The sequence below is a fragment of the Hyla sarda genome, chromosome 8, assembly GCF_029499605.1.
Source record: "Hyla sarda isolate aHylSar1 chromosome 8, aHylSar1.hap1, whole genome shotgun sequence".
NCBI lineage: Eukaryota > Metazoa > Chordata > Amphibia > Anura > Hylidae > Hyla > Hyla sarda.
The window spans coordinates 129,995,901-130,021,323 of NC_079196.1; the positions used below are offsets into that span (position 1 = coordinate 129,995,901).

The window sequence follows — 25,423 nt, forward strand, 5'->3', positions numbered from 1 at the left end:
GGGAGGACACAGCAGGCAGAGGGAGGTAAGTGGAATGGGATGTGACCCGTGGGCAGACTTGTGCCGCCACGCGGATCGCATCCCCGCCGGCAGCACGCTAGCAGTGCTCCCTGTCAGAGGGACAGACCGGGGCGCTGCAGGAGGACACAGGCCGTGAGCGCTCTGGGATGGATGCGGGACCTGGAGCGATCGGCGTTACAGTAAATTTTGTTATAGTGACCAGAGTCGGGCAGCTGCTGCCAAAGCAAATAAAATCATGGAGTGCATCAATTAGGGCATAGATGCCCACGACAAGGAAATAATTCTACCGCTGAACAAATAACTAGTCAGACCACACATGGAATACTGTGTACAGTACTGGGCACCAGTGTACAAGAAAGATACAGTGGAGCTGGAGAGGGTTTAAAGACGGGCAACCTGGGTAATACGGGGAATGGGAGGACTACAGTACCCAGAAAGATTATCACAATTAGCAGGGCCGGATTAACGTAGGGGCGGATGGAGCGGCAGCTCCAGGCCCCTGCGTTAAAATAGGCCTGGGGGCCCGCACAGACCGATCAGCGCAACTCCCTACTCTCCGGCCCCGACCGCAGGGAGTGAAGTTTAAAAATAAAACATTTCCTTTGGACCCCAGTGCTTCTTCTGACCAGCCCCTGCTGCCCCTTTAAGAGAGGGGGCTGATGGGGCTGGTCATGTGCCAAAGACACTGGAGCTTATTAGTTAGTAGTCCCTGCCCGCCCGACCCCTCCCCCGGCTGCTCACCGCAGAGCTGAAGAGATGGCATAGAGAGACACTGCCTCACAGCTGTAGGCCTCTGCGGTCTGGATCTTCCCTCCATGTGAGGAGCTCCGTCCAGTCTGACAGTCTCCGACCTGCAGAGGCGGCCATCAGTGCGAAGAAGAAGGTCAGAAGGTGACAGCTCTGTAGATAAGTCCCAATGGCCAGGCCTGGCTCAGGCTGAATTTAGTCACTAACTGTATACCAGTGACTGTATTTATATATTTATATATTGTAGTATATGCTGTATGGGCCAGCCAGAGAACACAGCGCAGTCATTGATATACAGCAGTTTTTCCCAACCTGTTGCAAAACTACAACTACCAGTTTGCCATAGTTGTAGTTTTGCAACACCTGGAGGCACCCTGGTTGGGAAACACTGATATACAGTGACATAATACTGCTGGGCTATATACATCAACTGTGCTGTACACACTTCCCTGGCTGCTATACATATGCGCATATTATATATATATATATATATATATATATATATATATATATGCATGTATATAGCAGCCAGGGCAGTGGGTACAGCACAATTAATGTATGTAGCCCAACAGTATTAGGTCACTGTATATCAATGACTGTGCTGTGTTCTCTGCCCTGCCTGGCCCATGTTACGTATATAATATATATTTATATATTAGTAACCAGGGCAGTGGGTACAGCAGCACAGTCACGGTATATAGCCCTGCAGTATTATGTCCTTGTTCTCGCTGCCCTATAATGGCCGGCCTACACATGGGGACTAAAAAAGTGTAAAAAATAATAATAAATCACATATATTTACTTTTTTTTTAACACCTTCCCTAATAAAAGTTTGAATCACCCCCTTTCCTCATTTTTCAAATGAAATAATGTATAAAAAAAAACACTATAAACATATGTGGTATCGCCACGTGTGCAAATGTCTGAAGTAATAAAATACAATGTTATTTAAGTTACACAGTGAAAGGCAAAAGCGTGAAAAATATCAAAGCCCAGAAGTGCATTTTTGGTCGAAAAATAAAACACGGTCAAAAAGTGTCATAAAAAAAAATGGTCCTGATAAAAACTTCAGATCACAGCACAAAAAAATGAGCCCTCATATCACCCTGTATGCAGAAAAATAAAAGGGTTATAGGGGTGAGAAGAGACACTTTAAAGCAAACTTATTTTTGTACAACAAGAATTTTTTTAAAGTAGTTAAATAGAAATAACCTACCATATTTATCGGCGTATAACACGCACTTTTTAGGCAAAAATTTTTAACCCATTGCCGGCGCCGCTGCCCCGTGGCCTCCCCCATCCCTGGTTGTATAATTACCTGTTGCCGGGGTCGGGTCCGCGCTGCTTCAGGCCTCTGGTGTGCGTCCCCTGCGTCGTTGCTATGCGCTGCGAGACGCAATGACGTCACTCCGGGGATGGGGGGAGGCAGCGGCGCCGGCAATGGGTGCCGCTGCCCCTTCTCTCCCCCTGGCTATCGGCGCCGCTGTCCCATTGCCGGCGCCGCTTCTCTCCCCCTGGCTATCGGCGCCGGCACCGATAGTCAGGGGGAGAGAACGGGCAGCGGCGCAGATAGCAAGCGGGAGAGAAGCGGCAGCAGCAGGGCTCTAGACCCCAGGAAAGGCAGGGGCAGAGAAGCGGGCAGCAACGGCCTCTCTCCCCCTGCCTTTCCTGGGGGTGTATCGGGGTATAAGCATGCATACACACGCACCCTCATTTTACCAAGGATAAAAACTTTTCTTACCCAAATATCCTTGGTAAAATGAGGGTGCGTGTTATAGGCCGGTGCATGGTATACCCCGATAAATACAGTATATAAATTGTTATCATTTTAATCGTATGGACCTACAGAATAAAGATTGTCTTTTTATTAAAAAGTGCACTGCATAGAATCGGACACACCCCAAAAGGTGCTAAATTTTTATTTTTTTTTCAATTTTGCCCTCCTTGTATACTGGTATTATTGGTGATTGGGGTCTCAATGTACTGGACAGAATTTGCCATCTCACAGCCGATTGGATCAGTATGTCACGTCTGCAGAAAATGATGCCGGGCCTCATGTTCGAGTTATGCCTAAGGCCTCAAAAATTCTAGAGCCGCCTCTGGTTAACAGTAAAAGAGGGCTGCGATGTCCCAGGCCGGCCCACAGGCTTACCTACGGCCCTGGTGGTGACGTGGCTGCGTAACCTGCTGACCTGCGTGCCCCATATGACATCAGCGTATGAGTCTCCTCATCCCCCGTCCCCCGTCCCCCCCCCCCCCCGTTCAGCCAGCGCCCGCCAAGTTTAAAAAACTACTGTGTGTGCTGTAGCTGCCACCTGCCTGAGGTCCCGCCGCCGGCGCACATTACTCTTTGCCTCTGCCCCAGGAGTTTCCCCAAAGGTATCACTAGTCCACCAGGCATGAACTGACTTGCCATTCAGGTGCACAGAAGGGCTTGGTGACAATGTCTCACCCAGCTTTTCCATGCTCCTGAATGGCATTTCTGTTTACAGTAGCTGAGCTATTATAAGAAGATATGCCACTCAGGAGTATGAAAAAGCTAGGTGAAACATTATCACCTAGCTTTTCTGGGTTCGTGAATGGCATATCTGCTTATAATAGCTCAATTATTATAGACAGATTTGCCTATAACATATAGTCAAAGCTGTCTATAATAGTTGAACTATAATAAGCAAATATGCCATTCAGGAGCCCAGAAAAGTTAGATGACAATTTCTCACTTAGCTTTTTCATGCTCCTGAATGGCATGTCTGCTTATAATAGCTCAGCTGTTATAGACAGCTTTGACTATATGTTATAGGGAAATATGTCTATAATAGCTGAGCTATGATAAGCAGATATGCCATTCAGGAGCATGAAAAAGCTAGGTGAGAAATTGTCACCTAGCTTTTCTGGGCTTCTGAATGGCATATCTGCATATCATAGCTCAGCTATTATAGATTTTCCTATAACTTTTAGTCAAATCTGTCTAGAATAGCTGAGCTATGATAAGCAGATATGCCATTCAGGAGCCCAGAAAAGCTAGATGACAATTTCTCACCTAGCTTTTTTATGCTCCTGAATGGCATATCTGTTTATAATAGCTGAGCTATTATAGACAGCTTTGATTATATGTTATAGGCAAATCAGTCTATAATAGCTGAGCTATTATAAACAGATAGGCCATTCAGGAGCATAAAAAAGGAAGACCTTTTCCTTGTTTCTGAATGACATATCTTCTTATAGCTGTACTACTTAATGCGGTGCTGGGTAATTGCTGCGCTTAAAATGTTTCCCTACCAATTCTGCAGAAACGATATACGTCTGGAAGGAATCGTCACAGCGGTCCGAGCTAGATGGAAAAATAAAATACAAGAGGATGACGCTGATGAGAGGAGATATTGCCTGTGAGTCCCACTAAGAAATGGCATTGTAACCATTTGGGCACTATAGATAGGCGGGGTTCACACTTGTGAAAATTAAAATTGTTTAAAGTGCATCTGTCGTACGTTAGTTTCACACTGCCGTTGTGCCCCATCCTTAAAGGGGTGCTCCGCTGCTCAGCGTTTGGAACAAACTGTTCCGAACGCTGGAGCAGGAAACTTGTGACGTCATTGCCCCACCCCCTCATGACGTCACACCCCGCCTCCTCAATGTAAGTCTATGGGAGGGGGCGTGACGTCACGAGCTTCCAGCACCGGCTCCAGCATTCGGAACAGTACCCCTTTAAACGGCCATTAGGCCCTTTTTTTTCAGCCTTTAATGGCAGTTTTTGAGATGGGGCACAACGTGCAATAACGGGGTCGATGGCTCCCATTTACTATAATGAGGTCCATCGGGCGCTGTTATTTTGCAACGGGACTAGCAGGAGAAGATGGAGCAGGCAGTAATTTTTCTCCCGCTATTCCCCCAGGCTCCCTCAATGGCTGTCATACTGCTGTGTGCTAACGGTAGTGTGAAAGAAGCCTTATGCATATGAAATTGCTAGCATAGCCATAAAAGATGTTGGTGTATGATACTTTACATATCTTCATAGATGTTGTTTGATCCTTTATTTCACTAAAAAAACAAAAACATTTTTTAGGGGTGCATTGAGTGTGAAAGAGGTGTGGCTACAGGGCTGCAAAACTTCTCTGCGCCTTCTTTGACACATGCATCCCCTATGAGCCGTGAATGGGGATTGTAATGGATGAGCAGTCTGACAGGTTTGAACTCAGACCTGACATCCTGTGAATGCGCCATGAATAGGGATTGTGGTTCACAAGTGGCAACACATCACTGGCAAGCAAGTCCTGCGTGTTAACCAAAGAAGCAGCAGATGTGACGTAAAATCGTATAGGTGATACAGTCTGGGGGCATAGCAGACCCTCTACCACACCTCTTTGACACTCTGGGTCCCCATAAAAGGGAGTTGTTTCTTTTTTTTAGCTAAAGAACAGATTCCATAAAGATATGCAAAGTTTCCATACACTAACATATATTCAGCTATCCTGGTAATTTAATGTGCATAAAATATGTGACAAAACTGCTTTGTGTAGCGTTTTCATTTTATATACTTTGATAAAAAAGGCCCATCACAATCTTCAGCACCAGGCCCATGATGCTCTTAACTAAATAACCCTAATTGTCAGGGCCAGATTTAGAGAAAAGAAGGCTTAGGGGAGACCTAATAACTATGTATAAATATATCAGGGGACAGTACAGAGATCTTTCCCATGATCCTCTCCGTTTAGAGGAAAGAAGGTTTCCACACCAGCACAGACGGGGGTTCTTTACTGTAAGAGCAGTGTGACTGTGGAATTCTCTCCCGGAGGAGGTGGTCATGGGGAACTCTGTAAAAAAAAATTAAAAGGGGTTTGGAAGCATTTTCGGAGAGTAAGAACATTGCTGGTTATGTAAATTAGAATTATAGGGACAGAACGTTGATCCAGGGATTTATTCTGACTGGCATATTTGGAGTCGGGAAGGAATTTTTTACCTCTAGTATGAGTTTTTTTTTTTGCCTTCCTCTGGATTAACTCAGTAAGGACTCATTAGGGTTATAGGTTGAACGTGATGGACTCTGGTCTTTTTTCAACCTTATGAACTATGTTACTAGAGTGACCTAACTTTCCTCCCCCACCCACGTGTTGGGGCTAAAAGAAATTGTCATTATGGTCTCCGCCAGATGGAGAACAAAAGGGAAAGTGAACAACTCTGATCACCTCATATAACTGTATTTAACCACTTACTTGCACAGCTAAAATCTACCACTATATGGTCATTGTATTGGGGGGGGGGGGGAGGAATTTCCTCCTTGTATACTGGTATTATTGGTAATATTGGTCCTTATACTCTGGATTTAGTCAGTAACGGTATGATGGTAATATGTATGGTGATAATATTTCTCTTTGTATACTGGACTTATTGGTAATATTGGTCTCAGTATACAGAATTTGGTCAGTTACAGTATGGTGGTAATATTTCCTCCTTATATATTAGTGTTGTTTGGTAACTATATGATTTATTAACCCCTTAAGGACTCAGCGTTTTTCCGTTTTCGCATTTTAATTTTTTCCTCATCACCTTCTAAAATTCATAACACTTTAAATTTTGCACATAAAATTCCATATGATGGTTTATTTTTTGCACCACCAATTCTACTTTGCAGTGACATTAGTCATTTTACAAAATAATACATGGCAAAACTGAAAACAAATTCATTGATTGAAGAAAAAAATTTCATTTTGTAAGTTTTGGGAGCTTCCGTTTCTACGCAGTGCATTTTTCAGTACAAATGACACCTTATCTTTGTTCTGTAGCTCCATACGGTTAAAATGATACCCTGCTTATATAGGTTTGATTTTGTCATACTTCTGAAAAAAATCATAACTACATGCAGGAAAATTTATGTGTTGAAAATTCTCATCTTCTGACCCCTATAACTTTTTTTTTTTTTCCGCGTATGGGCCGGTTTGAGGGCTAATTTTTTGCGCAGTGTTCTGAAGTTTTTATTGGTACAATTTTTGTATTGATCAGACTTTTATATTGCTTTTTATAATTTGTTTCAATATATAAAAAGTGATAAAAAATTGACCATGCGGTTTAATTAACGATATATTTTTTAAAGATCGGACATTTCCGCATGCGGCGATACCACATATGTTTATTTTTGTTTACACAGTTTTTTTTCCTTTTTTCTTTTTACGGGAAAAGGGGGTGATTCAAACTTTTATTAGGGAAGGGGTTAAATTACACTTTTTTTTGCAGTGTTATAGCTCCCATAGGGGGCTATAACACAGCATACACTGGAGCAACGGAGCAAGGTAAGGGGACCTCCGCTCGCGTCCTAGCTGATCGCGATTTTATCAGCCTGACTGAGCTACCGGGAAGCATTTACTTTAGTTTTAGACGCGGCGATCAACTTTGATCGACGTGTCTGAAGGGTTAATAGCGTGCGGCACAACGATCGGTGCTGCGCGCTATAAGCCCAGGGTCCCGGCTATCTTAAGCCGCCGGAACTGACCCGGTATGATTTGGTGTCGTGTGTGACCCCGTTTTAAATACCCGCACAGGGCGTACAGGTACGCCCTGCGTCCTTAAGAGGTTAAGAAGTAAATGTGTTTATAATGTGATATATACAGTCATGGCCGTAAATGTTGGCACCCCTGAAATTTTTCAAGCAAATTAAGTATTTCTCACAGTAAAGAATTGCAGTAACATGTTTTGCTATACACATGTTTATTCCCTTTGTGTGTATTGGAACTAAACCAAAAAAGGTAGGAAAAAAGAAAATTGGATATAATGTCACACCAAACACCAAAAATGTTCTGGACAAAATTAATGGCACCCTTAACTTAATATTTGGTTGCAAACCCTTATGAAAAAATTACTTAAATCAGTCGCTTCCTTTAACCATCAATAAGCTTCTTACACCTCTCAGCCGGAATGTTGGACCACTCTTCCTTTGCAAACTCCTCCAGGTTTCTCTTATTGGAAGGGCACCTTTTCCCAACAGCACTTTTAAGATCTCTCCACATGTTTTCAATGGAATTTAGATCGGGACTCATTGCTGGCCACTTCAGAACTCTCCAGCGCTTTGTTGCCATCCATTTCTGGGTGCATTTTGACATATGTTTGGGGTCATTATCCTGCTGGAAGACCGAAGATCTCGGACGCAAACCCAGCTTTCTGACACTGGGCTGTACAGTGCGACCCAAAATCTGTTGGTAATCCTTAGATTTCATGATGCCTTGCACACATTCAAGGCACCCAGTGCCAGAGGCAGCAAAACAACCCCAAAACATTATTGAACCTCCACCATATTTCACTGTAAGTACTGTGTTCTTTTCTTTGTAGGCCTCATTCTGTTTCGGTAAACAGTAGAATGATGTGCTTTACCAAAAAGCTCTATCTTGGTCTCATCTGTCCACAAGATATTTTCCCAGAAGGATTTTGGCTTACTCAAGTTCATTTTGGCAAAATGTAGTCTTGCTTTTTTATGTCTCTGTGTCAGCAATGGGGTCCTCCTGGATCTCCTGCCATAGCGTTTAATTTCATTTAAATGTCGACAGTTCACGCTGACACTGATGCTCCCTGAGCCTGCAGGACAGCTTGAATATTTTTGAAACTTGTTTTGGGCTGCTCATCCACCATCCGGACTATCCTGCGTTGACACCTTTCATCAATTTTTCTCATCCATCCACGCCAAGGGAGGTTAGCTACAGTGCCATGGGTTGCAAACTTCTTGATAATGTTGCGCACTGTGGACACAGGCAAATCTAGATCTTTGGAGATGGACTTGTAACCTTGAGATTGTTGATATTTTTTTCACAATTTTGGTTTTCAAGTCCTCAGACAGTTCTCTTCTCCTCTTTCTGTTGTCCATGCTTAGTGTGGCACACAGACACACAGTGCAAAGACTAAGTGAACTTATCTCCTTTTTATCTGCTTTCAGGTGTAATTTTTATATTGCCCACACCTGTTACTTGCCCCAGGTGAGTTTAAAGGATCATCACATGCTTGAAACAATCTTATTTATCCCCAATTTTGAAAGGGTGCCAATAATTTTGTCCAGCCCATTTTTGGAGTTTGGTGTGACATTATGTCCAATTTGCTTTTTTTCCTCCCTTTTTGGTTTAGTTCCAATACACACAAAGGGAATAAACATGTGTATAGCAAAACATGTGTTACTGCAATCCTTTTCTGTCAGAAATACTTCACTTTCCCTGCATTCACACCTCGTTTTTACGTTACGGGTGCCGGCTGGGGGAGGGGCAAACCCGGGCTCTCCCGTACCCGAGCCGGACCAGCGCTGAAATCCATTTAAACTGTGACTCTGGTCGGCTCATTTTTGACCCGTATCCGGTTTTGTGACTGGACCTAAAACCGTAGAATACTACGGTTTTAGGTACGGTCAGGAAACCGCATACGGGTCAAAAATGAGCTGACTGGAGTCACCGTTTGACTCCGGTCAGCTCATTGAAGTAAATGGATTTCAGCGCTGGTCCGGCTGGGGTAAGGGAGAGCCCAGTTTGCCCCTTCCCCAGCCGGATCCGACACCAGAAATGTAAAAACGGGGTGTGAATGCAGCCTTTCTTGAAAAATTTCCGAAGTATCAACATTTACGGCCATGACTATATATATAAAAAAAAAAAAATATATATATATATATATATATATATATATCCACTGCTCAAAGAAATAAAGGGAACACTTAAACAACACAATGTAACTTCAAGTCAATCACACTTCTGTGAAATCACACAGTCCACTCAGGCAGCAACACTGATTGACAATCAATTTCACATGCTGTTGTGCAAATGGAACAGACAACAGGAGGAAATTATAGGCAATTAACAAGACACCCCCAATAAAGGAGTGGTTCTGCAGGTGGTGACCACAGACCAGGATGGTACATCAATGCGAGCTGTGGCAAGAAGGTTTGCTGTGTCTGTCAGCGTAGTTTCCAGAGCATGTAAGCGCTACCAGGAGACAGGCCAGTACATGAGGAGTCATGGAGGAGGCCGTAGGAGGGCAACAACCCAGCAGCAGGTCCACTACCTCCACCTTTGTGCAAGGAGGAGCAGGAGGAGAACTGCTAGAGCCCTGCAAAATGACCTCCAGCAGGCCACAAATGTGCATGTGTCCACTCAAATGGTCAGAAACAGACTCCTGGAGGGTGGTATGAGGGCCCGATGTCCACAGGTGGGGGTTGTGCTGCCAGCCCAACACCGTGCAGGACGTTTGGCATTTGCCAGAGAACACCAAGATTGCAAATTCGCCACTAGCGCCCTGTGCTCTTCACAGATGAAAGCAGGTTCACACTGAGAACGTGACAGACGTGACAGAGTCTGGAGATGTCGTGGAGAATGTTCTGCTGCCTTCAACTTTCTCCAGCATGACCGGTTTGACGGTGGGTCAGTAATGGTGTGGGGTGGCATTTCTTTGGGGGGCCACACAGTCCTCCATTTGCTTGCCAGTTGCATGTGGCTGGAGTGTGTCAGCAGATCCTGCAAGAAGAAGGAATTGATGCTATGGACTGGCCCGCCAGTTCCCCAGACCTGAATCCAATTGAGCACATCTGGGACATCATGTCTCGCTCCATCCACCAACGCCACATTGCACCACAGACTGTCCAGGAGTTGGCAGATGCTTTAGTCCAGGATTGGGAGGACATCCCTCAGATCACCATCCGCCACATCATCAAGAGCATGCCCAGGCATTGTAGGGAGGTCATACGGGCACGCGGAGGCCACACACACTACTGATTCTCATTTTGACTTGTTTTAAGGACATTACATCAAAGTTTGGGTAAGCCTTTTCCACTTTGATTTTGAGTGTGACTCCATATCCAGACCTCCATGGGTTGATAAATTTGATTTCCATTGATAATTTTTGTGTGATTTTGTTGTCAGCACATTCAACTATGTAAAGACGAAAGTATTTCATACGATTAGTTCATTCAGATCTAGGATGTGTTATCTCAGTGTTCCCTTTATTTTTTTGAGCAGTGTATAAGTGTATATATATACTTCCCCCCCCCCATTATGTACCCTATTATACCCAACTCTAATTGACCTTTGGCCTAGCCCCTTTGAGGCTTCACCTTCACAGAGCCACACCAGTGACTGAAATGGGCTGCTTAACCTAAAATGCCCTGGCCTAATTTTGGTACCAGTCCTGCCCTGTCTGTACTCACTATGGGGGAGATTTATAATAACCCGTGCAGAGGAAAGGTTGCCCATAGCAACCAATCAGATTGCATCTTTCATTTTTGCAGAGACCTTGTTAAAAATGAAAGAAGCGATCCGATTGGTTGCTACTGGGCAACCTCTGCACAGGTTTTGATAAATCTCCCCCTATGTAACTAGGACCTGACAAAAAGCATTCTTCAGAACACAATTGTCCTATGTGACTATTGATTCTCTGGTGAGCACTACAACATCCAAGCCTTTAAGAGGGGTTTCGCTGAACCCCTTGCTCAGAGGCAGCTCTAGAATTTGTAAGGCATTTAGGCAGAAGCCTGCAAATTTAAGAGAATGGCAGTGCATACAGTGTATTAATTGCCACTCACCAGTGTTTGATCCTGCGTGCTGGAGGCGGACCCGTCGACTCAATTTGAATATTGATTGCCTCGGGTCTCGTGAGCACTTAGTCTGCGCAGCACTCACATGACCCGTGACAGTCAATATTCCTGTTGAGCTGATAGGGCCACCTCCAGCTCGCAATTCACGGAAGATGGAAGCTGATCTTCAGAGGGACAGATCTCCGCAGTGCAGGTACGCAAAGGAGTCAGTGACCCCTCATCAGTCTCCTTTTCACCCACACTAAAGTGAAAATCCAGTGTATTGGGTTTAGTGTGGGTGAACTTAACATTAAAGTTTGCAACAGTTGGGCAGCCACAGCTTGGCAAACAATACCTAACTGTATAACTGCGCTATGTCTAATGAACTATAGGTCACAGAAATGTGCAATGCCCTGGCCCTCTGTTCTAGGTGAGACTAAAGCTCTCTGCATTAGCTCAGGCACTACAAGTCCCAGCTGGCAACGTATGATTCTCTTTTATACATATAGGAACCCCAGCAACCTCCCCCTGACATCCATGCTGGGGTGAACTACAAGCCCCAGCAGTGTGTAGTATGTGCATGCACATTGCTACCGGTGGTTGGACTACAAGTCTTAGCAATTACTTCCTGACAACAAAATATCCCTAAACCCCAGGCACCTGTATTACTTTATCTTTGGACTACAAGTGTCAAAACATCTAAGCCACCCCTACTCTTCCATAAAATCCTGTAGAACTGCAAGACCCAGAAGCCCATGCTTCCCTATTTATAGTGAGGCTGCAACCATCCCCACTACAACTGATTACTGAGTAACTACAAGTCCCAGCAACCTTTAGCAGAGCAGCTATCATGGAGCCACAGGAGTTATAATGCCTATTAACTGAAACTTGTAGCTCAAACATAAGCACAGCCAAGGTCTTTTTTTTTTTTCTCCATTCATTTGGATTTCCTGCATTGTTGCTTCCTGTACCACGTGATCAATCACATGGTATGTCACATGGTCTGCTGACATCACCAAGGTCCTTCTAGTGCCACCACCTTTCAAGAAATATTTAGTCCAGGCTGTGGAGCTCACGTTTAGTACCTGTTTTGGCAATTACAACAAGCTTGATAACGTCAGCCATCTCCAGGTAGTTATATGCCCTTATTTGTTTTTACTATGGCCTCATACATCTAGTCATATAGCAAATCTGCTATATATAGTCTTTTATGTATTAGGCATGCCTCCCTATGTAATATAAACCACTTCATTAGTGTTGTAATGAAGAAAACTGTGACCATCTACGCAGGGAGACAGTTTTCTGCTTTACATCCTCGCTACTTTTTCTCACGTGGACGGGGACACCGTTTCTTTGCATATCTCCAAGACTTTCTCCGGGACATACTAAACAGCATAGTGGGATGACTGACTGCAATTCTCATAACTATCACTAGATGTGGCTACACTTTTTACACTCCTGATAAATCACAGTGGCCGGCATTTATCATTGTAGTGTAAGTGAAGCATTTTTCTCCCCTTTTTTTTTTTTTTTTTTTGGGTGCTGTTAATTAAGGATCGACCGATATCGTTTGTTTTAGGGCCGATACCGATAACTTATACCGATATTCCGGTATAAGTTATCGGCTATTTATCCCCCCGCGACACCGCAGGCGCTTTAAATCAATGCACTGCAGTGGCTTTTGCGGCGCCATAGGCGGCCGCCGCCACCACCCGTTTCTCTCCCCCTGCCTGTCCGGGGGTCCTGAGACCTATCACTGCCACCGCTCCCCCCGCCGCGCCTAGGGGTGCCTCCAGCTGTTGCAAAACTACTACTCCCAGCATGCCCGGACAGCCGTTGTAGTTTTAGCGGTACCATTTTTGATCGCTTTTTATTCATTTTTCATTATATAAAAAGTGACCAAAAATACGCTATTTTGGAATTTGGATTGTTTTTGCACGTATGCCATTGACCATGCGGTTTAACCCCGTAAGGGCCCGGGGTTTTTCCTTTTTTGCATTTTCATTTCTTCCTCCTTACCTTTAAAAAATCATAACTCTTTCAATTTTGCACCTAAAATCCATATGATGGCTTATTTTTTGCGACACCAATGCTACTTTGGTGTCAGTCATTTCACCCAAAAATCTACAGCGAAATAGAAAAAAAAATTCATTGTGAGACAAAATAGAAAAAAAAAACGCCATTTTGTAAATTTTGGGGGCTTCCGTTTCTACACAGTACATTTTTCGGAAAAAATGACACATTCTCTTTATCCTATAGGTCCATACGATTAAAATGATACCCTACTTATATAGGTTTGATTTTGTCGTACTTCTGGAAAAAATCATAACTACATTAAGGAAAATTTATACGTTTAAAATTGTCATCTTCTGACCCCTATAACTTTTTAATTTTTACGCGTATGGGGCGGTATTAGGGCAAATTTTTTGCGCCGTGATCTGAATTTTATAGCGGTACAATTTTTGCATTGATGGGACTCATTTTTTTCATGATTTAAAAATAGACCAAAAATGCACTATTTTGGACTTTGGAATTTTGTTGCGTGTACGCCATTGACCGTGCGGTTTAATTAACTACCGTATTTATCGGCGTATAACACGCACTTTTTAGGCTAAAATTTTTTGCCTAAAGTCTGTGTGCGTGTTATACGCCGATACACCCCCAGGAAAGGCAGGGGGAGAGAGGCCGTCGCTGCCCGCTTCTCTCCCCCTGCCTTCCCTGGGGTCTAGAGCGCTGCTGTCGGCCCTTCTCACCCCCTGGCTATCGGCGCTGCTGCCCGTTCTGTCCCCCTGACTATCGGTGCCGGCGCCGATAGCCAGGGGGAAAGAAGCGGCGCCGACAGCCAGGGGGAGAGAAGGGGCAGCGGCACCCATTGCCGGCGCCGCTGCCCCGTTGCCTCCCCCCATCCCCGGTGGCATAATTACCTGAGTCGGGTCCGCGCTGCTGCAGGCCTCTGGCGTGCGTCCCCGGCGTCGCTGCTATGCGCTGAACGGCGCGGCGCATGACGTCAGTGCGCCGCGCCATGAATAGCAACGACGCAGGGGACGCACGCCGGAGGCCTGCAGCAGCGCGGACCCGACTCAGGTAATTATGCCACCAGGGATGGGGGGAGGCAACGGGGCAGCGGCGCCGGCAATGGGTGCCGCTGCCCCTTCTCTCCCCCTGGCTATCGGCGCCGGCACAGATAGTCAGGGGGACAGAACGGGCAGCGGCGCCGATAGCCAGGGGGAGAGAAGGGCCGGCAGCAGCGCTCTAGACCCCAGGGAAGGCAGGGGGAGAGAAGCGGGCAGCGACGGCCTCTCTCCCCCTGTCTTTCCTGGGGGTATATCGGGGTATACACGCGCACACACGCACCCTCATTTTACCATGGATATTTGGGTAAAAAACTTTTTTTACCCAAATATCCTTGGTAAAATGAGGGTGCGTGTTATAGGCCGGTGCGTGGTATACCCCGATAAATACGGTATATATTTTCATAATTCGGACTTTTCCGCACGCGGTGATACCGCATATGTTTATTTTTATTTACTGTTTTTTTTTTTAAATGGCGGGAAAAGGGGGGTGATTCAAACTTTTATTAGGGAAGGGGTTAAATGATTTTTATTCACTTTTTTTTTTTCCCTTTTTTTTTTTTTTTGCAGTGTTATAGCTCCCATAGGGACCTATAACACTGCACACACTGATCTTTTACATTGATCAGTGGTTTCTCATAAGAAACCACTGATCGATGATTCTGCCGCTTGACTGCTCATGCCTGGATCTCAGGCACTGAGCAGTAATTCAGCGATCGGACACCAGGAGGCAAGGCAGGAGACCCCCCTCGTGTCCTACAGCTGTTTGGTATGCCCGAACAGCCCCCTGAGCGAACCGGCAGTGATTTAGTTTCACTTTAGACGCGGCATTCAACTTTGAACGCCGCGTCTAAAGGGTTAATAGCACATTAATAGCTAATCTAACCTGTGCGCCGCTGTGTGCCATCCAGCAAGCGCTCGCGCCCGCCGCCGTCTTCCTCCTCAGTAAGCCTGCTCAGTGCTAGGTGCAGAGAGCTCGCTTCCTCTCTGCACCTAGTATCGAGAACTAACTTGATTGTGCGCTGCTCTGCGCAGGCGCACTGAGGAAAAAGACGGCGGCGGGAGCGAGCGCATGCTGGATGGCACACAGCGGCGCGCAGTTTAGATTAGCTGAAGGGCGCCTGCGCTGGGACCTGTGTGTCAATCACACAGAGGTCCCAGCGCGGACATACGGGGTAGGTGTGGGGGTGGGCGTGGCGGTGGCGGGGCATCGTGAAGCTTGCGCCACGCCTATCTGACCGTCAGTGGCTTTGAATAAAAGCATTTTTTGCAGTCATGAAAGCCTACAAATTTCAGGCAAAAATATTGCTATACACACCACCTGAACACAGTACAAAGGCTGTGTGCAGGTTATTGCACCAAAATTTCATGACAGTTGCGCTTTAATGGGTGTTTAAAAAAAACAAAAAACTTTTTATTCAACTTTTTATTTTTTACACTTTTAGTCCCTTTAGGGGACTTTTAGAAGGAATCATTAGATTCCTCATGCAGATCAATGTGGTTTCATAGAACCACATTGATCTGTGTGCTCTGCGCTCCATTGATAAAGCCTGGTCCTGCCAGGCTTTATCATTGTCAGCGCAGCAGCTGGCATAGGATGAGAGGTAAGCCCTCCGGCTACCTCAGCAGTGGATTGCCCCACCCCACTGGACCACCAGGGATGTTTTAAATGTCCCTTTTTATACGCCACTGTCAACTTTGACAGCGGCGATCTAAAGGGTTAATAGCCGGCCACAGCGATCGCCGCATGTGGGCTATTAACGCTGGCCCCCAGCTACAGGAATCAGCTGGGGGCTGGCCGATATGACGCGGGCTCAAGTCGGGAGCCCACGTCATACAACGGTTGCTGTCTCAGGACGAGCCAGCTCGTCCTTAGATGGCAACCGGTTTATTATAATCATCTTGGAATATATTTTTTTTTACATGGAAATTGTGGGTGGAATATCATGGTTACACATGCCATGTAATACATTTGACCTGTTTCTGATAAGGATATGGCTATAAATATTTTTTTTACATTAGGATTATGGGAGGAATATTATGGTTACACATGCCAAGGAATTACTGTGTAAAAACAAAAACAAACAACGGTGCTGCTTTGTGCCGTTACCAGTGGCAACTGGACAGGTGAGCTGGTCCGCTTTGGCTGGGTCCCTAACATGTATTATTAGTCTAAAACTCATAACACTCACCTCTGCGCTGCATATAGCCTCTGACTGGGTGACATCCTGGATCCATTATCAATTTAAAATACCTCCTGTGAAAAAGGGGAGGGGTGCACGGCTACAGAGGGTGCCATTCCCCCTAAGTTGCACAAAACAAAAAAAAGCACACAAATAGCCAGCACAACTACCTGATACATGGGTGCACGCTGCTGTGGCAAAGACGGAGTATACAAAAAAAAGGAAGGTAGCAGCAGCACTCTTGGTCAAAAAATGGAGGCTCTTAGCGCACTTTTTGATCAAAACGTGCCCCCCCCCCCCCATCCACCACGCGGAGATGGCCTCATTTCGGATGGGTCCCTAACATGTATTATTAGTCTAAAACTCCTAACACTCACCTCTGCTGTGCATAGAGCCTCTGACTGGGTGACATCCATGGCTGGATCCATTATCAATCCCCTTTTTCACAGGACGTATTTTAAATTGATAATGGATCCAGCATGTCACCCAGTCAGAGGCTATATGCAGCGCAGAGGTGAGTGTTATGAGTTTTAGACTAATAATACACTCTGACTGGGTGACATGCTGAATCCATTATCAATTTTATATACGTCCTGTGAAAAAGGGGATTGATAATGGATCCAGCCATGGATGTCACCCAGTCAGAGGCTCTATGCACAGCAGAGGTGAGTGTTGTGAGTTTTAGACTCATAATACATGTTAGGGACCCATCTGAAATGTGTCCACCTCTGCGTGGTGGATGGGGGAACACGTTTTAATCAAAAAGTGCGCTAAGAGCCTCCATTTTTTGACCAAGTGTGCTGCTGCCACCTTCCTTTTTTGTATACTCTGTATTTACCACAGCAGCGTGCACCCGTGTATCAGGTAGTTGTGCTGGCTATTTGTGTTTTTTGTTTTTTTTTCGTTCTGAGCTAGTCCGCTTACCTGATGATGATGAGCTAAGGCTGGAATTACATTTCTTTTTTGGGGGGGGGAAAAACGCCAATTCTGCCGTATGGTGTTTTTTCGGCCAAAAAACGCTTTGGCCAGATGTTAGCTGTAAATCGGTGAGAAATCGCAAAATTCTTTTTCCACTTTGCGTTTTCAGTTTGGCGTTTTTTTTCACTCTCTTTCAGCTCGGTTTTGCAAAATTGCAGCATGTTGAGCCTATGGCGTTTTTTTCCCCCTACAATCATGGCGTTTTCCTCCCATAGTAGTCTATGGAAGTAAAAAAAACGCCATGTGGGTTTTAACTTTGGCGTTTTAGCAGGAGCTTTTTATTCTTTATACTTCCAAAAAAGTGATGGATATACCTTTTTAAATAACATTTCGTAGGGTACCTTAAAAAAAAAAAAAAAAAAACACAGTAGCGATGGAACAAAAATTGGGTGTAATTACATTTATATTTTTTATAACTAAAGTTTTATTAAATTGATCCATTTAAAAATTATCTGCCCGCTCACCTAAATTGATCCCTGCTTAAAAATTAATAAAAATTTGGTTATAAAAAAGATGCATTTTGTTTTTTTCCATCACTACTGTATCTTTTTTTTTTTTTTTTTTTAACCCCTTAATCAGTAACTCTCATTAAAACAAATTTTTGCTATTGCACTCTTTTATGGTAAATAAAAAATATTTCTAATATACTTTGTTTTAAAAAAATGAAGTTTTCTATGTTTAATTTGTGCTTAAAGAAGCTCAAGAGCACATTTCACCCATCTTCCCCATTTCATACACAGGCTTTGGACTGAAGTCCAAACACGGAAAGTGCAGCCTAGAGTGCTGAGGGGTGGGGGGGGGGGGGGGGGGGGTTCCAGCCTCATCCAATCATAGCTCCTCTCACACTTAACTGCCATATGCTGTTTAGTTGGACACACCCCTCAGCACTCCAGGGTGCACTTTCTGTGTTTGGGCTTCGGTCCAAAGTCTGTGTATGAGGGAAAATGTGCTCTTGAGCTTTTTAAAGCACAAATAAAACATAGAAATTTTGATTTTTTTTTTTTTTTAAGTATATTAGAAATATTTTTTATTTACCATAAGGAGTGCAATAGCAAAACATTTTTTTTTTTTTTTTTCAAAATAAAGTTTTTTCTTTTCAAGAATAGCATACAAGACACTAAAACCACAAAATCATCTTACAGGAAGAAAGAATGGTATGAGTGACTCTTTTCGATGCGCTCGTGGGATGGCCAGTTTAATATCATAGAGGAGTCTCTCACATCATGACAATGGTCATATTCAATATAACAATGCAATTCAGAGAGAACATGAGAAAAAAAGAAAAAAACAACAATAATTGGAATGTATATCTCAATAAGGGCGTAGGCCAGGTGTAGGGAAGGGCCGTCAAGTTATGGAGGGTATAAGCACAGTCACACAGGTCAAGAGAGAGGAGAGGGAAGGGAAAGGGCATATGGACAAAAGTAGAACAAGAACAAGAAGGTAAGACGAATGTTAGAAGGAGAAGAGGGAATAGGGAAGCAGGCGAGCTAGAGAAGGACGTACCTCATGAGTCCGGCAGGACCGGCCACCTCCAGATCCGCGGCCACCAGGGTAGTACTGAAGAGATTGGCAGCTGAGCACAGGTGTATGACATTATGCCTCTAAGTGAAAGGACTCAAATTCCCCAGATGACATAAAGGCAAGCCAAGGAGCAAAACATTTTTTAATGAGTGCCCATTTAAGGATCAGAGCGTTTTTTTGCACATCTGACCACTGTCACTTTAAGCATTAATAACTCTGGGATGCTTTTACCTTTCATTCTGATTCCGAGATAGTTTTTTCGTGACATATTCTACTTCGTCGATACTTCCCAAATTTTATGAAAAAATTGAAAATGTAGCATTTTTCTGACTTTGAAGCTCTCTGGTTGTAAGGAAAATAGACATACCAAATAAATTTCATATTGCTTCACATATACAATATGTCTACTTTATGTTTGCATCATAAAGTTGACATGTTTTAATTTTGGAAAACCTCCAAGGGCTTCAAAGTTCAGCAGCAATTTTTAAATTTTCACAAAATTTTCAAAATCGGAATTTTAGGATGTAAAATGCTCTGCAGGTGAACAACAATGCTCAGAATAGAAGGAGCCACATTTGGCTTTTGGAAATGATTTTTGGGGGGGCATGTCACATTTAGGAAGCCCCTATTGTGCCAGAACAGCATAAAAAAAAAAAAAAAAAAAAAACACATGGCATACTATTTTGGAAACTACACCCCTAAGGAACGTAACAAGGGGTACAGTGAGCCTTAACACCCCACAGGTGTTTGACGACTTTTTGTTGGATGTGTAAATGATTAAAAAAAAAAATTCACTAAAATGCAGTTCCCCCCCCCCCCCCCCCAAATTTTACATTTTTACAAGGGGTAATAGGAGAAAATTTCCCCAAAACAGGTAACCCCATTTTTTTTGAGTAACAACATACCCCACATTTGGATGTAAAGTGCTCTGCAGGTGCACTACAATGCTCAGAAGAGGAGTAGCGCCTTTGTCTGGAATAGAAGTCAGGGGCAATGTGCGTTTACAAAGTCCCCCGTGGTGCAAGAACCGTGAACCTCCCCCCCCCCCCCCCCACATGTGACCCCCATTTTGGAAACTACACCCCTCACAGAATTTAATAAGGGGTACAGTGAGCATTTACACCCCACTGACGTTTGACAGATCTTTGGAACAGCGGTCTGTGCAAATAAAAAATCTAATTTTTCATTTTCACGGACAACTTTTCCAAAAATCTGTCAGACACTTGTGGGGCGTAAATGCTCACTGCACCCCTTATTACATTACGTAAGGCATGTAGTTTCCAAAATGTAGTCACATGTGGGGAAGGTCCATTGTTCTGGCACTATGGGGGCTTTGTAAACACACGTGGCCTTTAATTCAGGACACATTTTTTCTCCAAAAGACCAATGGTGCTCCTTCTCTTCTGAGCATTGTAGTGCACATGCAGAGCACTTTACATTCACATATGTTCTTACTCAGAAGAAATGGGGTTACAAATTTTGGGGGGCTTTTTTCCTATTTTACCTTGTAAAAATGAAAAATTTAGGGTAACACCAGCATTTTAGTAAAAAAATTTTTAACATTTTTTTTCATTTTCCCATCCAACTTTAACGTAAATTCGTCAAACACCTGTGGGGTGTTCAGGCTCACTATACCCCTTGTTAGGTTCCGTAAGGGGTGTAGTTTATGAAATTATTTTTTTTGCGTTTGTCAGAACCGCTATAAAATCAGCCACCCCTGTGCAAATCACCAATTTAGGCCTCAAATGGACATAGTGCGCTCTCACTCCTGAGCCTTGTGCGTCCGCAGAGCATTTTACGCCCACATATGGGGTATTTCCGTACTCAGGAGAAATTGCATTACAAATTTTGGGGGTCTTTTCTTTTCCTTTTACCTCTTGTGAAAATAAAAAGTATGGGACAACACCAGCATGTTAGTGTAATAAAAAAAAAATTTACACCAACATGCTGGTGTAGACCCCAACTTTTCCTTTTCATATGGGAGTAAAGCCCCCAAAATTTGTAGTTCAATTGCTCCCGAGTACAGAAATACCCCAAGCTGTTTCCTTGAAATACGACAGGGCTCGGAAGTGAGAGAGCGCCATGCGCATTTGAGGACTAAATTAGGGTTTGCATAGGGGTGGACATAGGGGTATTCTACGCCATTGATTCCCAAACAGGGTGCATCCAGTCAGTGGCTGTCCGGAAATGCTGGGAGTTGTTGTTTTGCAACAGCTGGAGGCTCCGTTTTGAAAACGCTGCCGTATGATATGTTTTTCATTTTTATCGGGGGGGGGGGGGGAGAACAGTGTAAAGGGGTGTATATGTAGTGATTTACCCTTCATTATGTGTTAGTGTAGTGTTTTTTAGGGTACGTTCACACGGCGGGGGTTTACAGTGAGTTTCCCGCTAGGAGTTTGCGCTGCGGAGGAAAATTTTCCACAGCTCAAACTTGTAGCTGGAAACTCACTGTAAACCCACTCATGTGAATGTACCCTGTACCCTGAAACTGACAGACCATGCATTCTGGGAGTTGTACTTTTGCAACAGCTGGAGGCACACTGGTAGGAAAACCTTCAGTTAGGTTCTGTTACCTAACTCAGTATTTTCCAACCAGTGTGCCTCCAGATGTTGCAAAACTACAACTCCCAGCATGTACTGATCGCCAAAGGGCATGGAGAGATGTAGTTATGCAACAGATGGAGGTGTCCAACTATAACGCCCAGCATGCCGAGACAGCTGTTTGCTGTTTGGGCATGCTGGGAGTTGTAGTTTTGCAAGATCTGAAGGGCCACAGTTTAGAGACCACTGCACAGTGATCTCCAAACTGTAGCCCTCCAGCTGTTGCAAAACTGCAAATCCCAGCATGCCCAAACAGCAATATCTGTCTGGGCATGCTGGGAGTTGTAGTTTTGCAACATCTGGAGGGCTACAGTTTAGAGACCACTCTATAGTGGTCTCAAAACTGTAGCCCTCCAGATTTTGCTATGCCGTATCGCCGTCCTCTGCCGCCAATCGCCGCCCGCTGCTGGTAAGTGGACCTCCGGCAATTTGCACCGGTGATTTGCGGTTATGGCCGACATGGGGGTCTCAGGACCCCCTTGGGCATTGGCACAGGATGTCTGCTCATATTTGCACGGGACTGAAATTCCCATGGGCGTACAGGTATGCCCTTAGTCCTTAACCCCTTAAGGACAGGGGTTTTTTCCGTTTTTGCATTTTCGTTTTTTGCTCCTTGCCTTTAAAAAATCATAACTCTTTCAATTTTGCACCTAAAAATCCATATGATTGCTTATTTTTTGCGCCACCAATTCTACTTTGTAATGACGTTAGTCATTTTGCCCAAAAATCTACGGTGAAACGGAAAAAAAAATCATTGTGCGACAAAATTGAAAAAAAAACCGCAGTTTTGTCAATTTTGGGGGCTTCCGTTTCTACGTAGTACATTTTTCGGTAAAATAACACCTTATCTTTATTCTGTAGGTCAATACGATTAAAATGATACCCTACTTATATAGGTTTGATCTTGTATTACTTCTGGAAAAAATCATAACTACATGCAGGAAAATTAATACATTTAAAATTGTCATCTTCTGACCCCTATAACTTTTATTTTTCCATGTATGGGGCGGTATGTGGGCTCATTTTTTGCCCCGTATTCTTAAGTTTTTAACGGTACCATTTTTGCATTGATAGGACTTATTGATCGCTTGTTATTCATTTTTAAATGATCTAAAATGTGACCAAAAATGCACTATTTTGGACTTTTGAATTTTTTTGCGCGCACGCCATTGACCGAGCGGTTTAATTAATGATACATTTTTATAATTCAGACATTTCCGCACGCGGTGATACCATATATGTTTATTTTTATTTATACTTCCATAGGGAACTATAACACTGCACACACTGATCTTTATCATTGATCACTGGTTTCTCATAGGAAACCAGTGATTGATGATTCTACCGCATGACTGCTCATGCCTGGATCTCAGACACTGAGCAGTCATTCGGCGATCGGACAGCGAGGAGGCAGGTAGGGGCCCTCCCGCTGTTCGGGATGCCGCGATTTCACCGCGGCTATCCCGAACAGCCCACTGAGTTAACCGGCAGCTTTCACTTTCGCTTTTAGCCGCGATCGGCGCTGCACGCTATTAGCAGCGGGTCCCGGCTTCACTATGACGCCGGGCCCGCCGTGATATGATGCGGGATTACCGTGTAACCCCGCGTTATATCACGGGAGCAGGACCAAGGACGTACCAGTACGTCCTTGGTCCTTAAGGGGTTAAGGACTGAGCCCTTTTTTGCAATTCTGTCCACTGTCACTTTAAGCATTAATAACTCTGGGATGCTTTTACCGATTGTTTTGATTCCGAGATTGTTTTTTTTCGTGACATATTCTACTTTAACACAGTGGTAAATTTTCGTTTTTACTTTCATCCTTTCTTGGTGAAAAATCCCCAAATTTCATGGAAAATTTTAGAAAATTTAGCATTTTTCTAACTTTGAAACTCTCGGCTTGTAAAGAAAACAAATACAGTGGTCCCTTAACATACGATGGTAATTCGCTCCAAACAAGCCATCGTTTGTCGAATCCATCGTATGTTGAGGGATCCGTGCAATGTAAAGTATAGGAAGCTGTACTCACCTGTCCCCGCCGCTCGCGATGGTGTCCCCGCTGCTCCCGATGGTGACCCCGTGCCTCCGCTGGGCTCTCCTGGTCTTCTCCGGTCCTCTGCTGTCTTCCGCAAGGCCTTACTGGGCCTGCATAGCAACGTCATTACGCTGCTGCGTACGCCATTCCTATTGGATGACGTGCGCAGCAGCGTATTGACGTCATCGGAGAGGGCTGAGAGGACACCGAAAGACCAGCGCTGGACCCGGAGGGCACCCTGGAGCATCGTGGAGGGGTAAGTACTACTTACCGCACAACACGGGGAACATTAAGCTGCTATCCGGCAGCAGCTTAAGCATTTTGCGCTGCCGGATAGCACTTAATGCGATGGCCCCGACATAAAAAAGCATCGTATGTCGATGCTGACATCGACATGCGATGGCCTCTGAGAGGCCATCGTATGTCGATTTGATCATATGTCAGGGCCATCGTAGGTTGGGGGGGTCACTGTATTCCAAATAAATTATATATTGATTCACAAATACAATGAGGGGGATTTATCACAACTTGGGTAGAGAAAGAGTGGTGCAGTTGCCCATAGCAACTAATCAGCTTACTGCTTTCATTTTTCACAGGCCTTTTAAGAAATGAAATAAGCGATCTGATTGGTTGCTATGGGCAACTCAGCAACTTTTCCTCTGGACAAGTTTTGATAAATCTCCCACAATATGTCTACAATATGTCTGTTTGCATCATAAAGTTGACATGTTTTTACTTTTGGAAGACATCAGAGGGCTTTAAAGTTCAGCAGCAATTTTCCAATTTTTCTCAAAATTTTCAAAATCTGAATTTTTCAGGGACAAGTTCAGTTTCGAAGTGGATTTGAGGGGTCTTCATATTAGAAATACTCCACAAATGACCCCATTATAAAAAAAACTGCACCCCTCCAAGTATTCAAAATGAAATTCAGAAAGTGTGTTAACCCTTTAGGTGTTTCACAGGAATAGCAGCAAGGTAAAGGAGAAAATTCAAAATCTTAATTTTTTTACACTCGCATGTTCTTGTAGACCCAGTTTTTCAAATTTTACAAGGGGTAAAAGGAGAAAAAGCCCCCCCAAAATTTGTAACCCAATTTTTCTCGAGTAAGGAAATACCTCATGTGTATGTCAAGTGTTCGGTGGGTGCAGTAGAGGGCTCAGAAGGGAATGAGCAACAGTGGGATTTTGGAGAGTGAATTTTCCTGAAATGTTTTTTGGGGGGCATTTTTGGGGGGACATTTAGGAAGCCCCTATGGTGCCAGAGCAGCAGAAAACTCCACATGGCATACCATTTTTTGAAACTACACCCCTCAAGGCACGTAACAAGGGTTCCAGTGAGCCTTAACACCCCACAGGTGTTTGACGACTTTTCGTTAAAGTTGGATGTGTAAATTTTTTTTTCTTCACTAAAATGCTGGTTTTCCCCCAACTTTTAAATTTTTACAAGGGGTTATGGGAGAAAATGCCACCCAAAATTTGTAACCCCATCTCTTCTGAGTATGGAAATACTCCATGTGTGGACGTCAAGTGCACTGCGGGTGCACTACAATGCTCAGAAGAGAAGTCACATTTGGCTTTTGGAAAGCAAATTTTGCTGAAATGGTTTTTGGGGGGCATGTCGCATTTAGGAAGCCCCTATGGTGCCAGAACAGCAAAAAAAAAAACACACATGGCATACTATTTTGGAAACTACACCCCTCAAGGAATGTAACAAGAGGTACAGTGAGCCTTAACACCCCACA

General features: G+C 44.2%; 1 protein-coding gene across 6 annotated transcripts in view; it reads left to right on the forward strand.

The window, feature by feature from the left end:
- The first annotated feature begins 791 nt into the window (after window positions 1–791).
- Window positions 792–25,423, forward strand: part of LOC130284828 (glucose-1-phosphate thymidylyltransferase-like) — a 548,309-nt gene continuing 523,677 nt past the window's right edge. For 4 of the 6 annotated variants that reach the window (XM_056535670.1, XM_056535671.1, XM_056535665.1 and 1 more), the window contains exon 1: window positions 12,300–12,424. The gene's annotated coding sequence lies outside the window, so the exon portion shown is untranslated. Of the gene's footprint in view, window positions 905–12,299; window positions 12,425–12,668; window positions 12,789–25,423 lie in introns of those variants that run through there. The other 2 variants (XM_056535667.1, XM_056535666.1) reach the window with 2 other exon arrangements.